Source organism: Monodelphis domestica, chromosome 1 (assembly GCF_027887165.1).
Source record: "Monodelphis domestica isolate mMonDom1 chromosome 1, mMonDom1.pri, whole genome shotgun sequence".
In the NCBI taxonomy this organism is placed as follows: Eukaryota; Metazoa; Chordata; class Mammalia; order Didelphimorphia; family Didelphidae; genus Monodelphis; species Monodelphis domestica.
The window spans coordinates 12,071,792-12,088,710 of record NC_077227.1 but is presented as its reverse complement, the minus strand read 5'-3'; the positions used below and the strand labels follow the sequence as shown (position 1 = coordinate 12,088,710).

At 52.4% G+C, this 16,919-nt stretch overlaps 1 protein-coding gene across 11 annotated transcripts in view; it reads right to left on the bottom strand.

The window, feature by feature from the left end:
- SGMS1 (sphingomyelin synthase 1) overlaps positions 1 to 16,919 on the bottom strand; it is a 248,507-nt gene that overhangs the window by 50,841 nt on the left and 180,747 nt on the right. The window contains exon 2 of one of the 11 annotated variants that reach the window (XM_056819167.1): positions 14,721 to 14,888. The exons of 9 other annotated variants lie outside the window; for them this stretch is intronic. The gene's annotated coding sequence lies outside the window, so the exon portion shown is untranslated. Of the gene's footprint in view, positions 1 to 4,871; positions 10,728 to 14,720; positions 14,889 to 16,919 lie in introns of those variants that run through there. One more of the 11 variants, XM_056819175.1, reaches the window with a different exon arrangement.

Genomic DNA, 16,919 nt, shown 5'->3' with positions numbered 1-16,919 from the left:
GCCAAAGAGGCTTTGAAACCCATCCAAAATACTGTCAGCAGTCCTGGGTTCAGATCTTGACTAGGCCAGCTCACTGCCTTTTGTAAACTGGGGTACATCCTTCTCCGGACCGCAGATTTCATCTCTGTGAAATGAGAGGGATGGAAAAGATGACCCCACCGATCCCTTTTTGCTCTAAAACAATGACCCTGAGATCACGCACACTTATGTGTCTCCAAACATTCTACTCTGGGTTCAAATCTCACCTCTACCACTGACCCACTGGGAAACCAACATGCTTCTCCCTCGGTTTCCTCCTCCATAAAATGAGATTCATTCTTTTTGTTCACTGCTTTCCCACAGGGTGACTGGGAGGAAAGCACATTATACACCGCGATGGGAGCTCTTCTTGGCCCATTGGATTCCCTCCAACACAAGGGAAATGACTGCTTCGACGAAGGTGCCAGCTTGGGGCTTTCAGCAGCTAAATAGGGATGGACATAAAGAACACAGCTAAATAATCATGGAAGACCGTGACAGAGAAGGACACCCATTAAACCAAGTCAGAGGCAGGAGAAAGCGTCCAAGGGGCTGCAAAGGCTCCTGGAGGCCATGGGTTGACCTTGAGGTGTTTGTGAGGGAAGAAGAGGAGAGGTACAGGCTGGGCAGGAATTAATTGACTCAGTTTTAGGTCCTGAAATGACTTGTCCAGGGTCACCTGGACTGTATGTATCAAAGGTAGGACTGGAATTTGGATCCTCCTGGTCCTAAGAGTCCACACTTATTCTCTTGCTAAGGGTACTGTATTATGTCAACAGCCACCAGGGCTAAGTGAAGGAAGCTAAGGCATTTCCACATATGTGGCTACCCAGTTGGGCAATTACCCGGGCAAAACAGCTCCCTTTAAAACTGTAATAAACCACCATGATCTAAGTCTCTGCGGGCAAGCCAGTCACATTGTGAGCACACAGAGGAAGGAGCTTTGGCTCCCCCCTCCCCCCCCCCGGGACCTTCCACCCTGGGCCACCCGCCTTTCTGCGGCAAGTTACTAATTACTCAGACGACGCGTCCCCTGAACTTCGCTCCCGAGACCCATGACCCTGCCACCGTGTTGACACATCAGATGGAGAAAGCAAAGCAAAACAACTGACGACAAACAAAAAAATGATCACGGCCCCAGCTGGCCTGTTTCCTCTGTTAGATAACGGTGGATTCATCAGTGATTGTGAAATCAGAAGGCCAAAGGCAGGGCTCTCTGGTCCCAGCTGACCCCCAGAGCCCCAGAGTCTTTTGGGGAGTCCTGGTGTTGATGCTCGGTGCCAGGCTGATCCCCAAATTAAATGAGCTTCTGGGGTTCAGAAAGGACCCCAGAGCTTAGAGGCATGAGCCCTGCGCCCTGCCCTCCAGGAAGTTACAGGCTAAGAGAGAAAACCAGGAAACCACAGACTACTGAACACACATTAGTGGCCGGGGAGAAAGGACGGAAATCATCAGCAGAGAGCATCTTTGCCTCAACTCCTCCTCTTGGTGCTTTATTGGGGTTTCAAAGTCCGGGATAATGTCATGGACAGCCAGCAGGGCCCAGACCAAGCTGGACCGGCTCTGGTGCTGGGTAGGGAACACAAGGCTGCTCTCACTCAGCGCCAGACTAGCCTCACGGCGAGGCTGGTTTTGACCTGAGCGATCTGTGAAGTCCAAGTTAGGATGGCGTGCCCACACCAAGAAAATCACATTGCCTTACAACGTCTCACACCCGAGTCCCCTTGACGACACATCCAACAAGGGGGCGCTCCCCTCTGCTTGGAGAGTGGCGGGGAGCCCACAAGTAGCCCAGAGCCCTGGAGGTCAGCCCTCCTGCTTCAGAGAGGCTCCAATGGGGCTCTTTGGGCCATCTCGTAGGGCTCCCAGCTCAGAAGGAGCTCAATCCCTTTATGACGTGGGACAGTCCTTCAGGATAGGGGAAGGCAGTTCTGGTGTCCCCCTAGAATCCAGATTAAACACCTCCAGTTCCTTTTGAGTGGATCAGAACACTGGGATGAGCTCGCACATGCCCGGTTCTGGTCCCCCTCCCGTATCTCAAGAGTCTTCCTCAAAGCAGCCTCCCATCCCTGAGGGTGACACTGCTGATGGGGTCCCCCCCAGGGCTGGTACAGGAGGACCCTCATCTCCCTAAGCCTGGGAGCCTGGAGCCTGGGCACTCTCAGGGGTTTAATCTATGGTCAGTCCAGGAAAACCCAGGCCAGATCTCGCCCCAAGGTGTACAGTGAGAGCCCAGCGCGGAGGGCCCCACGCATGGCCGTAAGAGAGGAAGAAGCCGAGCTCGGCCGGTGCCCGGCCACTCGCCGTCCCCATCCCAGCCATCCAGGGCTCTTCCTGAAAAACAACAAAGACCCCCGGGGCTTCCCAGCAGGGTGTCTTCTCCAGATGAGCCAATGCCCACAGAGTGGGTTGGTTTTCATTTAGAAAAGGGCAGAAATGGCCTTTTTTCCTTTGCCAAGACTAACAGGAAGGTCCCCTGCTAAGTGGAGCTCTAACACCCAGGCACGGTGGGTAGAAAGCCCTGCTTGAGACAAGCTTTACCTCTGCCCAGCTCAGGCCAGGCCAGGCTCCTGGGGCCATCTCCAGGAAAAAGCAGCGAGCTCTGGGCCTTATAAAGGGGACGGCCCCAGGGACTGGCATGGGGTGCCCGTTGGGGAGGCGGGCACCCTGGAATGAGGATGTTAGTTCCTGAACCCCAGTGCCCCGAGGACCAGTCGGTCGGGTTGGTTTGTTTTGGTTTGTTTTGGGGCTTTGTATCCAGACACTTAATAAACGTCAAGCAATGTGCCAGGCAGGCACCGGGCTGGGTCTAGAGACCCAAGTACAAAAACTGAGGCAAACCCTACTTGTAAGGAGCTCCTGCTGGAACAGGGGCTCAACACAAGCCTCCTGGGAAAGCGCCTTTTGTACCCCTGCCCCTGGCTCAGTGTCTCGCACACAGCAGGCACGTAATGCTTGCGGAATGAGGGTAGTAGAAAAGACAACAGTGGCAATGAAGCCTCCTTCCTGTTTCTCGTAACGGGAAATTTCTATTTGGCACGCTCCATCCTGGTAGGGAAGAGGCCAGGCTCACAGAGCTGCTGCCATCTTGGCTTGAGCCAGCCAAGAGCGACCAAGCTGGCGAGGCTCTGAGAATGGGCCTGGGATAGCCTGCGAGGTCAAGGGCCAGCCTAGCTAAGCGGGGCCTCCCCTCCAAAATGATGGGCTATTTTCATATTTACATTAACTACGTTGCATCTGACTGCATGTGTATACCCTCTCCCCTGACCCAACCAGAAGAGAAACTCCACCAGGGCAGGGTTGTCTCTGTAACGCTCGGCAAGCCTCAGAACCAAAATGATGGGAGTCCAAGTTCTGCCTCTGACACCCGCAGTCTCAAGAGCCCTGGACGATCCAGCAGATCACTAAGTCCCTACTACGTGCCAGGAGAAGGGCAAAAACAGCCCTTGCCTCAAGGATCTCTGTCTAGTGGAGTCACTGAGGCTCTCGGAGTGCCCACTGAAACTCTAGAACCATTCAGAGACTCGGTTAACCCAGGGCTTCTCATGGTGACTGGCACACAGTAGGAGCTAATCCGTATTTACTGACCTACCTTCATACAGGGAGTTTCCTCTAGATCTTCCCAATGCCCATGAAATCCCACGTCCAGCCATACTCTCTCCAGCCTGTCCAGAACCTTGCCAGGCACACAGTAGGGCAGAGACTAGACCCAGGAGCCCATCAGCACGAGGCGCTCCTGTTTAGCCCATTTCTAGCATTGGTTTCAGACATCGTCCCAGCTCGCCTGATCCTACCTCAAGGCTAACTCCATCTCTACTACTCTTCCCTGCTGCTTCTTGGTACCTGGTAGCTGCCTAATTGATAACTGATTCGCCAGGAGCCTCATCACCATGCTGGCCACAGGCTGACAGCTTTTCCGGCTATGGAAGCCCCTTCCTAAAGACCATCCATCATTTATTTTCAGATGTCCAGAAGGACAGGACTGAGCCAGAAAGGCCCCAGGACCACAGAAATGCCCTCTCATTTGGCACTGGAGGAAAAGGAACCTGCCAAGAGGTCCTGGGAGCAGAGACTCGCCTCAGCAGTCACCAAGGTCACGCAGGAGAAGCTGAAGAGCCAAGCCAGGCTGCGGCTCATCGACTTCGAGGTGTGTCCCCAACAGGCCCTTTTCCTCATTTGGGGGGGATATTTGGTCAAGGAAAATTTCCCAGGCACCGAAAAGGAACAGAGCCATTTTGTCTGCTCTGTTTGACTTTGCCCTGGTGAGGCTTCCTTCCATCAATCTCATGACTATGAGCTGATGCATTCAGCCAAGTCCCTGGCCTGAGTCTCCATCCCTGCCTAGTTCCCATGCCTCCCGCTCAGCCGCTCAGAGCTCCCAGAGACCCGCCTGGCCTGCTCACCTTTCTCCCCGGACCCTGTCACTGTCCCTTCCAACAGGCTTATCTGCCTCCCCTCCTTTGCTGCTTGGAACCCGGAACTTCAAATAAGGTCCTCGAGTGCCCTGTTCTACCGACTCTCCCAGGCGCTGCCTTCTCCATCCTTCCCCGCCCCATCTCTCTCCCCCACATTTTCTAAAATCAGATATAACAGATTACAAAACACACAATCATGGGAACTTGAGATCCCTGGGAGAGCCCAAAGGGGACCTCACATCTGACCCCCCCCCATTTTATAACTGAAGAAACCATTGTCCGGAGAGAGGGAATTGCCCAGAATCGGGATTTGAATCCCGGGCTCTGCCCTCCAATCTAAGGCCCCGTCCACTCAAGTGCCTCTCCCTCAAAAGCCTGAGCTTCAAAGAGAAGGCCTCCAGTTGAAAGGGGGGTCCGTCTGCTAAGACCCTCAATTACCTGCTTTTCCAAGCGGGAGTCAACATCAAAGCCAAGTGAGATGGGGCCGCCTCCCTGAGCCACCGGCCCCCCAAAGCTCCTGGGTCTGGCCAGCTGGCGCCTAGGACATCCCAGCCCAGAGGCTCGTGGATGTTTTATGGCTGACTCTGTCCAAGGTCAGATCCTCCCAGCTCCTTCCTCATGTGCCTCCAGAGGGGTTGCTCACTTGCCCAACAACCCTGCCCACATTTCCCAGAGTCCCAAGGCCGAGGAGACCCAGTGCAGGCCAGGAGCCAAAGGAGCAAACTGGGCTTCTGCTCCTGAGACTGTGAATGGAGCCCGGACTCCTCAGTACTGACACCGTAAAAGTGACAAGGGCTCGACTGGCCAGGGAGTGTCCCTGAGACAGGGCAGGAATGTGGTTGTTTTTTTCCAAACCCTCACCTTCCGCCTTAGAATCAATGCTGTGTATTGGTTCCAAGGCAGAAGAGCGGTTAGGACTGGGCAGGGGAGTTCAGTGACTTGTCTAGGGTCCAGATTGAACTCAGGACTTCCCATTTCTAGGACTGGCTCTCAATCCACTGAGCCACCCAGCTGTCCCCTGGTTGCTTTTTTTTTTTAATCACCACTACAACTTCCTAGTAAATCAAACAAATATTATTGAGGGAATAATAAAACTCAGGGGGCTTGGTGTAGGGAGGAAGCAATGGTCAACCAGAGAAGTACCCAAGATCATCACTGCTATGAGTCCAGAGAACAAAGGGGGAAGGAAACTTGAGCTTAAGGAAATTAAGACACCAAAACACCACCACAGAAGAAGCCTAACTTTAGTGCTAGAGCAAGGGTTATGGGCCATCACTGTTTATAGAACTGAAATGAATTAAGTGCCTACTATGTGCCAGACACTGAGCTAGGGTCAAGAACTAACTTAAAGGGGGCAGCTCAGTGGATGGAGATCCAGGCCTAGAGATAGGAGGTCCTGAGTTCAAACCTGACCTCAGACACTTCCTGACTGTGTGACCCTGGGCAAGTCATTTCACCCCCATTGTCTAGCCCTTAACTACTCTTCTGCTTTGGGAACAATAATTAGTATTGATTCCAAGTTGGAAGATAAGGGTCAAAAGAAACAAAGAATTAATGTCAAGATTTTCAAAGCACTTTCCTCACCACCTCGGAGGTAGGGTTTACGAATATTATTATTAACAGCTACCTGACATAGTGGATAGAGAGCTGGACCTAGAACTGGGAAGACCCGAGTGCAAATTCAGTCTTACAAACTAGTTTTATGAACTTGGGCGAGTGTCAACCTCTGGGAAGAGTCTTAGTTTGCTCGACTAAAATGGGGCTCCTAATGGCTCCTAGGATTGTTGTTGAGGATCCAATATCCTCAAGTTCTATGCACATGATAGCTGTTGTCCTGTTTATTATTATTCTCAACCCCGTTTTACAATTTAGGAAGTTGAGGCTCAGAGGGAAGGAAGCTGTCCAAGGTCACACAGGCTGCCAGGGGAGAGCCAAGTCTGGGAGCTGGGCCCCCGAATCCCAAGGCCAGCAAGTGTTCTTTCCATTACAGCAATAAAGCAATCCCACAATTCCTTGAATCACTCTCCAAGTGATCTGTGGAGCCCCCTGGGTACACTCCTTTGGGACAGCCAAGCTCCCAGCACAGGTTAATATTTCACAAATGGTAATAATGCAGTGGGCACTGATCCAGGCCTGGAAAACCCACCCCAGCGCAGTAGGGCCCTTCTCCCCTTTTTGGGGGTCCCCACATGTGATTTCAGCCCTAAAAGGGGGAGTCCAGGGGTGGGAGTTCCCTTTGCCAGAGCAGAACAGTAGCTGCTCTGTGTTGTAGGGTCCTGCTGGATCTCCCGAGGGAATGGAAGGTCCAATGCCTTGCCCAGGGTCAAAAAACCAGTCTGGTCAAAGGCTGGACTTGAACGGAGGGAGGTCTGCCTGAATCAGAGGCCAGACCTCTCCCCACCATTGTGCCATTTGGGGTCAGTCAATCCGAGAACCAACTTTGACCCAGGGTGACGGCCCCTCGCTCCTCAAGTCGCCCACTTGGCTTGGCAAACTGTCGCCATTTTGGAGCCCAGTTTCCAGGCCATAGTCTACGCCCAGCCTGTCGTTAGCCCTGGGCAATGGTGTGTGTCCCTAGGCTGGAGTAATGAGTTTGTTGTGCTCAGACCCATGACAGAGAACCCAAGAAATGCAAAACCTTCCACTATAAACACTCTAATTGTGGGACTGGATACCTAATAATTGACCTCAATGGGACTTGTGGCCTCGTCTTGAGACACTCTGCAGGCATCAGGGTCAATTATGTGCTGGAAGAAGCCTGGAGCAGGAGACGTTTCTGCCAGCAGCCGTGCGTACGAGGAGAGGCGGAGAGGTGCCGTCCTCGCTTAGCATCTCCCCCTCCCCTTCCACATCGGCGGCCGCGGAGGCCGAGGGGGCCCGGGCTCGGGAGGCTCAAGCTGTAGCCCCTCGGTCGGTGCTCTCGCCCTGTTGACTATGGATTGGAACAAAGGCTGGGGGGCGGGGTGTGAATCGGGGAGAGGGCGTCCCCATCCCTTAAATCCTCTGCCTCTCTCCGGAGACCTTCCTCGCCCAGAGCTGGCACAGCCTCATCTGAGGCCGACTCTTCTCTGACAATTCTGCTAATGGGGACTGCCGAGTTGTCCTGGGGACAGAGGCTGGACGTTCGGGCTGTGTCTCAGTCAATCCACTCCTCCTCTAGGAAGCCCCTGCTGCCTAGTTCACACCAAGATGGGGAACTGTGCCTTCGGAGGCTGGGAGGCCATCCCCAGCCTGGGGAGCTGGAGGGGGAGGAGAGGGAGAGGGCGGATGGGAGAGACCCATTCCAACGGGAACTTGGAGACAGCTGGGTGGTGCAGCAGAGAGAGCAGAAAAGCCTGGAATCAGGAAGGACTGAGTTCAAATCTAGCCTTGGCTACTAGCTACCCAACCCTGGGAAAGTCACTTAACCAAATCTGCCTCGGTTTCCCCATCTGGAAAATTAAATGGGGAAGCAAATGGCAAACCTTTCCAGGATCCTGGCCAAGAAAAACCTAAATGGGGTCACGGAGTTGTGAAATGTCTGAGCAACAACTGGAATGATAAGTGAGACAGTGACCCAGTCTATGTTTAGTCAACCAAAGCCCTCCTCCACCTGCCTCTCTCTCCCTTTCCAGTCTTAACCCTGCCATCTGCCCCACTCCAACGCCCCACCTAGTTTCTGATCCAATGACACCAGCTTCCTGGCTGTTCTGGGAACAAGCACTGGAGATGGAGTTGGGAGATGCCAACCCCAAGCATTTGCACTGGCTGTGCTTCATGCCTAGACTGCCTTCCCTTCTCAAGGCTTCCTTCCAGGGATGACTTATGAAGCCCTCCAGAGCTTCTTTAAGGCTATTTTCCAGTAGATCATCCCCACTTTATTCAGCAGACGGTACACTGTTTGCATGTTTGTATGTTAGACTGCAAGCTCCTGGAGGGCAGGGCTGCCCTTTGGCCTTTCCTTGTATCCCCAAAGGCTTAGGATAAGGTCTAGAACACAGCAGAGTCTTTAAGAATAAGTCAGGACCAATGATTGACCAGGAATTCCTGAAGGGGAATCTGGAAAGAATACACAAATCAGGAAAGGCTTCCTGTAGGAAGTGGCCCCTCCACTAGGCCTTGAAGGAAGTGAAGGTATCTGAGAGGAGAGAAGGAATGCCAGGAAATGGGGCCCAGCCTGGGCGAAGGGCAGCTGGTGTCGCTCCTGGGCAATCCGATGCTTCTCTCACCAAAGCAGAGGGGCAGAGGAGGCTTCCAAGCAAACAAATCGCGGGCGAATGGGACCACCTAAAGCAGCAACCTCAACCAAACAGCCCCGGGCCAGCACAGTGGTCAGCCAGCAGTGACGAAGCACCTTTGGTTGCTCTTCAGTCATGTCCGGCTCTTTCTGAAAGCCAATTAACGCCTCTGTGCCTCAGTTTCCTCATCTGTGAAAGCTGACTCAGAACAGCCTCTGTCTCCCAGGGTGTTGTTGCTAGAGATGAAATAAGAGAACTTCTCTAAAGAGCCTCGGGTTCTCTTGGCAGACAGAAGGGATTCATCCTTCCCTTCTCCCGCTTGTTTTACAGAGGAGCAAACAGAGGAAAGTAGAGTTAGGTGACTGGCCCATGCTCTCTCAGCTAGTGTCTGAAGCCGAATTTGAACCCAGATCCTCCTGACTCCAGCGGGGTGCTCATCCAGGGACCTGCCCAGCTGACTTCTGAGTATCAGACACTCTGCTAAGCTGTTAGAATGTTAAAAATGAGGCAAAACCCAGTCCCTGCTACAGGGGGTGAAACGGGGCAGGAACCAGGTTGGCATCCTGGCTGCCCCCTTCGGGCTGTAACCTTTTGGCTTCCCCAACTCCAAAGAGCAGACGGGAATGAATGACTTCTAAGGGGCCGCCGCCAGGGCTAGGGCGTGCCAGGAAAGCACCGGGACAAGGTAGGAGGATTAACGCCACCAACACTGGGGTGCATAAGGCGGGGCTTGGGCTTTCACCTGACCCCCCTCACACACACATTCCCTAGAAAGTCTCTGGCCCGCGATGTCCCCAACGCCAAGGGCGGCCGAGCCAGAGAGGGGTTCTGAGGCCACATCTCACCCTCGTGGGAAGCAAGGCTTTGGAAACAGTCTCTGCCACAGCGCCCCAAGCAGGCAGGGGAAGGGGAGACCATTCTCCGCCCCCATGGCCAGCCTGCTCCTGGGGCCAGCCCACAGACACTTGCAGCCAAACCAAGGCAAGGGCAGCCAGATGGCTCAGTGGACGGAGCACCAGAGCTGGAGCTGGGAGGTTCTGGGTGGAAATCTGGCTTCAGCTCCTTCCTGGTGGTGTGACCTTAGCAAGTCCTTCACGCCGGCCCTTCCCTCTCTTCTGGAGCTCCAGAGTGAGTCCAAGACAGAAGGTGAGGATTAAAAAAAACAAATAAACTGAGGCACACACACAAGCCCCCTCCCCACAATTCTATCCAATCTCAAACTCAGAGACTTTAATCCATCGGCACAAATGGACACATGAAGGACACGGGAGGAGCCACTGTTCTGGGACTCGATCTGATCTCCATTAAAAGCAAGCTGAGAAGACCCAAAGCACTGGGATCGTCATGGTTAGCGTGTACGTAGTGCTCTAAGGGCCACCAGGCTCTTGTTTCATCTCTAACAACAACACCCTGCAGACAGAGGCTGTTCTGAGCCAGGTGTCACAGATGAGGAAACTGAGGCACAGAGACGTTAATTGGCTTTCCTGATATCACACAACCTGTGGAAGGCGGCCAAGGTGGGATTTGCCCCAGAGTTCCTAGCTCCAAGGTTGGCTCAACTGACGCAGAATAGACACTAGAAACACGCCAGCTGCCCTCCTGCTCACACATCACACCCAGCACTTCTTTTCAGGCATCACAGGCAGGTGTGAAGAGAAGGGGAACCAACAGATAAGCATTCAAGATGGCGGCCTCAGTGTTCAGCAGCCATGAGTCATACCAGGAAACCCTGAGAATAGCAGACTGGGAACTCCTTGAGATCTCCTCTACCGGTATCCACCTTAGCAAATGTTTATGGGATGAAAAGGGGGAAAGGAATAAAGCTGGCAGTGTTTATCTTGCCTCGGAAAACCTTAAAGTACAATAGAAACTCAAGGTAGGATTCTTATCTCCTGATCGGTCATGCTCAAGGGGCAGAAATGGCTTGGGTTCCACCCCAGGCCAAGTGGTAAGTCAGCATGTCGGAGAAGGAGGCAAACGTCAAGGTCTCTCTCATTGGAGCCTGGTGGAACGATGACCCCAGTTAGTAGGTACTTCCAAGACCCCAAAGCTCTATAGACTTTATAGAAAAAGAGGTAACCCAGGTATCTTCTGTTGGGTGTGCCAAGCCCCTCAAAACCTGGCCTCTTCCTACCTTTCCAGGCTTCTTAGACCTTATTCCCCGCCACCCAAGTTGCTATTCAAGCACGTTGGCCATCTTGTAGTTCCTCCTCACACAAGAGCCGCCATGCTGATTCTCACTGCTGTCACCTCTGACTAGAATTCTCTCCCCTCCTCACCTCTTTCTACTGCTTTCCTTCTAAACTTCACTCAAATCTTACCTTCGAAGAGAAGGCCTTTCCATAATCCCTCGATTCAAGTGCCTTCTCTCAGCCTATTTCTTCTCGGACTTAACTATTCCCGTATTGTCTCCCTGTTGGGTCAGAAACTCAATGTGACCAGAAACTGACCTTTGCCTCTCTCTCTACCTCAGTATTAACCACAGGTCCTTCATCAGTGTTTGTTGCTGACAGAGGACCGGAGCATCCTAACCCTGGAACTGGGAAGCACTCACTCCATTATTTCAATGAGAAGAAAATGGAGGCCAGAGACAGCAGTGATCTATCTGCCTTACATCAGGCAGATTCCAAAAGAGGGGAGATGAGGAGGTCCTCTGACACCAAAGTATGCGCACTCCAATGCTTCCATCGAATCACACTGCCTCCTAATCCAATTACTCACCAGACTGTGGCTTGTGTGACTACTATGATACAGTGATGAGGGACAGAACTAAGGGAGGACAAATCCTGGGAAGACCCTGGAGAAAGAACCCTTTCTTAGCTCCTCATTCATTTGTTCTTTTTTTTTTTTAACCCTTGCCTTCTGTCTCAGAATGAACACTGAGTATTGGCTCCAAGGCACAAAAGCAGTAAGGACTAGGTACTGGGAGTTAAGTGATTTGCCCAGGGTCACACACCTAGGAAGTGTCTGAGGCCAGATTTGAACCCAGGGCCTCTCATCTCTAGGTCTGGCATTCACCTAACTGCCCCCTATTCATTGGTTCTTGGTAAAGTCATGCCCAATGGTGAATGAATCTCCCTCAGCACCAAAGTCGAATGACTCATTTAAAACTGCAGCCAGAACCTAAAGATGAGCCAAAGGTGCTCTAGATGAGCCACCTCTGAAGCAAGCTTCTGGCAGTCTTGCTACCACCAAACCCCATTTCCCAAGGGAGTTCCTCCTGCCTACCCATGCTCTGGGAAAGGGGACATGGCTGCCTCCAGATTCCCATTCACGTTTGTCTGCCTGGGAGCCTGAATCCCAGAATCCTTCGCCAATCGTTTCATCAGAACACCTCCAGACAAACGGGCTCCCTCTAGCCAGATACTCAACAGTCTCTGCAAAGACTCCTTTGCCAGAGAGCTCTGAGCCAAGACTTGCTTGCAGTTGTCGCCTTGGGGAAAACCCAGCCCTTTCCAGAGCTCACACTCTCAGGTTTCATAAACCTGGAACAAAGTGACCCAATGGCTCCTGCCTTGGGCTCTCCGGAGTAAACAACAGCAGGCATTGGAGATTAGGATCTCTAGCGCATGACTGAGAAATGGACTGGTATCAGTAACCCTCTCAACAGTATGGTCTCTGACCATTTGGAGAAGCCACACTCTGCCCAGGACCCAGAGAAGGAGAGGCAGAACTGAGTCACAGGTTCTGGGTTTGAGTCCTGACTCTGCTATTGACAAACTTCACCAGCTTCCTATTGGCTCAGTGAGAAAAGACAAACTCTGCTGGGCAGTTGGGCGTTCTGAAACCGGACCACATGATCTGTCTGTCCTACTGTCGGCGTTCTAGTCAACTGGCTCCTCTGCCCCCCAAATGCTGACCGTCTCCGGCCTCCCCACTGTTGCACAGCCTTCTCACCTTCCCATCCTGGAATCCCTGGCTCCAGCCAAGGTCCAAGCTTCAGGGCTACCACCTCCACATACGGAGCTTTCCTTGGCTCCCTCTAGAATCATCCTTCTGGCACACGTACGTTCAAACTTCAATTGCTTTTCCCATTCGTTCAAGGACAAAATACAGACTCTGCTGGATGGTTAGCCGTTCCCAAAGCCAACCAAACCCCCTTCAAGGACAAGGATCGTCTCCTTTATCTCTTTCGGACCACCTTCAGCACCTGGCACGGGGTCTACCTGGTCCACAGTGGCCCCTGAGAAAAAACCTTCAACAGAATGAAGCCTGCAGGACCTGGGACAAGTCACTGGTCCTCTGTGAGCCTCAGTTTGCTCACGTGTAAAATGAGGAGGCAGGACACCACAGACAATCCATGAAAAACCACAAACACCAAAGTGAAGGCCACATGGCACGATGGCCCAGTTTGGTGCCAGAAAGAAATTCAGAGAAGGCACCTTCTCCCTCCCACTGCCCGGGCGGAGGGCGATGGGTTGGCTAACTGGGTGGTTGGCTTTACTGACCTGCTTCTCTCCTCGCTGAACGTTTATAAGAGATGACTCATGGGGAAGGGAAGGGAAGGAGAAAGGACAGAGTCAGGAAAGGGCAGGATAGAAAAGGAGATGCTTTTTTAGAGGGCCTCGAGGCCCCAGATCGGCTTTCCTAGCGGTAAACCGAGAGCTGCCCAGAGGATCAAGCAGAGGGCATAAGCCCATGCCTGGCTGTGCCCCTGGCTAACTGGGGGACCTGGGAGAAGCCACTTCATCTCATTAGGCCTCCATTTCCTGGCCTGGATTAGCTCTGCTCTCATTTTCTGAGCTAAAAATAAAAATTCGCTTTTAATTACACTCGGCAGCAGACAGGCACGCAATGCAGACAGACCACGGAACACCCTCTAGGAAGTCCAAGGCTTCCCACCATCTTCCACCTCCCATCTTTGCTGGAGAAGCCCGGGGGGTGGGGGGGAGATCCCTCCTTCAGCCAAGGCTTCCCACCATCTACGAGACCCCCACGACCGGCCAGGCACTGGCCAAGCGCTGGGCATCCCCAAAAAAGGGCACAAAACGAGTCGTTCTAAGACTCCATCACCAGCTGACCTTTGGAGCGCCCCTTCCTCCCTCCTCCTCAGAAGGGGCGAAGCTCTCTCCCCTGCCAGCCTCAGCATCCCCAGGCTTTCAGGGCAAGAGAGAAGGGCCATGGGCTGGGCTGATCGCTGGCAAGGATCTGGCATCCTTCAGGATTACAGACTGAGAGCTAGAAAGGACCACACATGGGTAAACTGAGTCCAGAGGGGTAAATGAACTGGCCAGTACAACACAGCCAGGATCAGAGGGAGAACCAGAGCAGGAAGGACCCTGAGAGACCACTGAATCCAATCCCCTCATTTTATCCCTGAGGAATCTGGGGCCAGAGAGGTAAATGGCTAGGGTGATGCAGCTAGTAGAGAATCCAAGGCAGGATTTGAACACAAGTCTTCCTTGCTCTAGGTGCAATGTCTTAGCCACTCTGCTAAGGGCCAATGAGAATGCATAGGAAGCAGGTTTGCAAACCACAGCGTGCCAAAGAAATGTGAGTTTGGGCAGGGGCACAAACTAGGCAAGTAAATTTGGAGCAATCGCTCCATCTCCCTGAGTATTCGCTTCCTCACCTGGAAAAGGGGAATACTAACAGCAGAAGAGACACGGTGGCCAGGTGGGAAGAGGGCTGGCATGGTGGCTGGATGGGGAGAAGACTGGCACAGTGGCCGGGTGGGGAGAGGGGTGACAAGCCAGGAGGGTCAGGGAGACTTTCTACTCCTTCCACAGACATGGAGTTGCTGTGCGACTCTGGGCAAGTCAATTAACCTCTCATTGCCCCAGGAAAGACCTCAAGAGCAAAGGGAAAGGCATTTATAGAGCGCCTCCTGTGTGTCAGGCACTGGGAAACCCTGTGAGGTGAGGGCTATCCTTCTCCCCTTTTACAGCTGAGTTAGGTGACTCTGCCAGGGTCACACAGCTAGTCAGGGTCTCCCAACTCCTGTCCTAGCCCTCCATCCAGGAGGGCCACCGGCTGCTTCGAAGAGGACAAGTCACAGAGGAGTCGTCCCGCCATGGCAGGACCTGCATTCCCTGGGCTGGTGTCGGGACTGGGCAAAGTGAGTCGTTACCTTCAGGAATGGGCTCCGAGCTGGGCTGCTTTGGTTTTCTGCTTGTTTTTCAGAGAGCCGGGGCTGCCTGTCCATCGTCTCAGACACGCGGGTCCATCAAGCATGCGACAGCCTGGGCTGCCTTGGCAAGAAAAGCATCCTCCCCTCTTTCAACCTCAGTGTTCTCATCTGTAAAAAGGGGACAGTCATTGGGCCTCCTCCCAGGGCTGCTGACCTAATAACATCAGGAAGGCTGCATGAACACCAGCGGCTCATCATGAGGGGATGAGCAAGCTCTCATAATCTAACGATAAACGTCACAGCAAACGACAGCTACTGAGATCAGGAGAACATTTAATCCTCGTAATAGAATTAAAAACCACTAAAAAATCATCGTAAACACATTAGCAGTAATGAACCACCGCCATGACGAGGCGCTCACGTGGTCAGGCGCCGGATGTGCACGTGTTTTCACAACTGCCGAGAAAGGATACAAATGGGACACGGACCACATTCTTGTTTTTAAAGATGGATGGTTCTCCCCGGCACTCTGCAGGAGAGGCCCCGAGCACGCCAGACTTTTCTATCCGGAGTTCAGCGGGGACGGTTTCATTCTTTGTACATCTCGTCAGGCCTCGAGTCAGGAAATCCTGAGTTCAAATCCAGCCTCAGGCATTCACTAGCTCTCTTGTTTAGCCTCTGTTTGCCTCAGTTTCCTCCTCTGTAAAATGAGGGAAATGATGGTGCCTCATGCAGGGGTGGTTGTGAGGACAAGTAAGAGAATAATTGGGAAGCTCTAAGCACCGTGCCCGGCACACGGTAGGTGCTATAAACATGTTGGCTCTCCTCGGCAGCCATGACGGGTCGGGCTAATTAAGTTGTAAATGTCTTTATGTAATTACTGCCCTGTAAGGAGTCTAAGACATAATAGCTGCCATATATAGATCCCTTGAAGGGGCACAAAAGACTTTTATCTACGTTATGGCTCTGCCAGGTAAAAGCCACCAGGACTGGCTGCCTAGAGAGAACTCTAAATCCTGGAGAGCTGAAGCCAGTTCCCTAACATCACTTAGCTCAGAAGCATCAAAGATGGAATTTGAACCCAGATCTTCCTGACTTTCCCCACTCGTGACATCTCCTGCCTCGGGGACTACATAAACAAGTCATGTTGGAATCTTCTTTTTTAAACTCTTTACTTTCATCTTGGAATCAATACTGTGTATCACTTCCAAGGCAGAAAAGTGATCAGGGCTGGGCAATGGGGGTAAAGTGACTTGCCCAGGGTCATACAGCCAGGAAGTGTCTGAGGCCAGATTGGAACCCAAGACTTTCTTTCTCTGGGCTTGGCTCTCCATCCACTGAGCCACCCAGCTCCTCCCCAAATTGGAGCCTCTTGAAGATACCCTGCCATGCCCCCAAGCCAGTTTCTACAGCACAAGTCAACATTAGCACAGATCCTCAAGGAGGTCCACGATGGGAATTTGGACACATTCTTCTAGCTTCTCTTTCAGTCAACTCCTTCCCCAACACCCACTCTAGTCAAACTGGTTCTGCCGACATACCCTGGGCCGCCTCCAGGCGAATGATCAAATTCAGCCAAGCACCCAGAATTCCCAAACCTTCATCTCCACCCAAACTCGCCATTCTAGATACACCAGAACCTATTTGTGGAGCCTTCCTGAATGCCCTTGACCTGAAGGACTCGATTCTGAAGGACTCAAACACTGGAGATTCAGTCATTGAAATAGAAACAAACAAGGGCCTCAGAGATCAGCTCTTCCAGCCTCTCCATCTGACAAACAAAACCCAAAAAAACTAGACTTCAGGGAAGCAACCCAAGATCATGACAACCAAAAGGGAGAAATCGAACTCAAATCCCAGGGTTGTGGTGTCAGACTTTATGTTGCCATCTATGTCTCTGCAGCTCTCCAGCCCCTATCATCCTAGCCCTCATGTGAATGACCTTCTCTTAGCTGCTAATAATTGGCTTCCTATGTTGGTAGATTTTCCATCTGAATCACTTTGAATTGTTTACATCCACCCTCCCTTCTTGGGGAAGCAATCAGAACTGATGCTCTGCAGCAGCAGATTCTGGCTGGGGACCCGGAGAAGAGTTGGGAGAACCAGAGGAACCTCCCAGACCACCAAGTTTATCAAACGCCTGCCAGAGTGTACAAGATCACTTATGGTCAACTATAAAAAGTTAAGAGGAAGGAATCT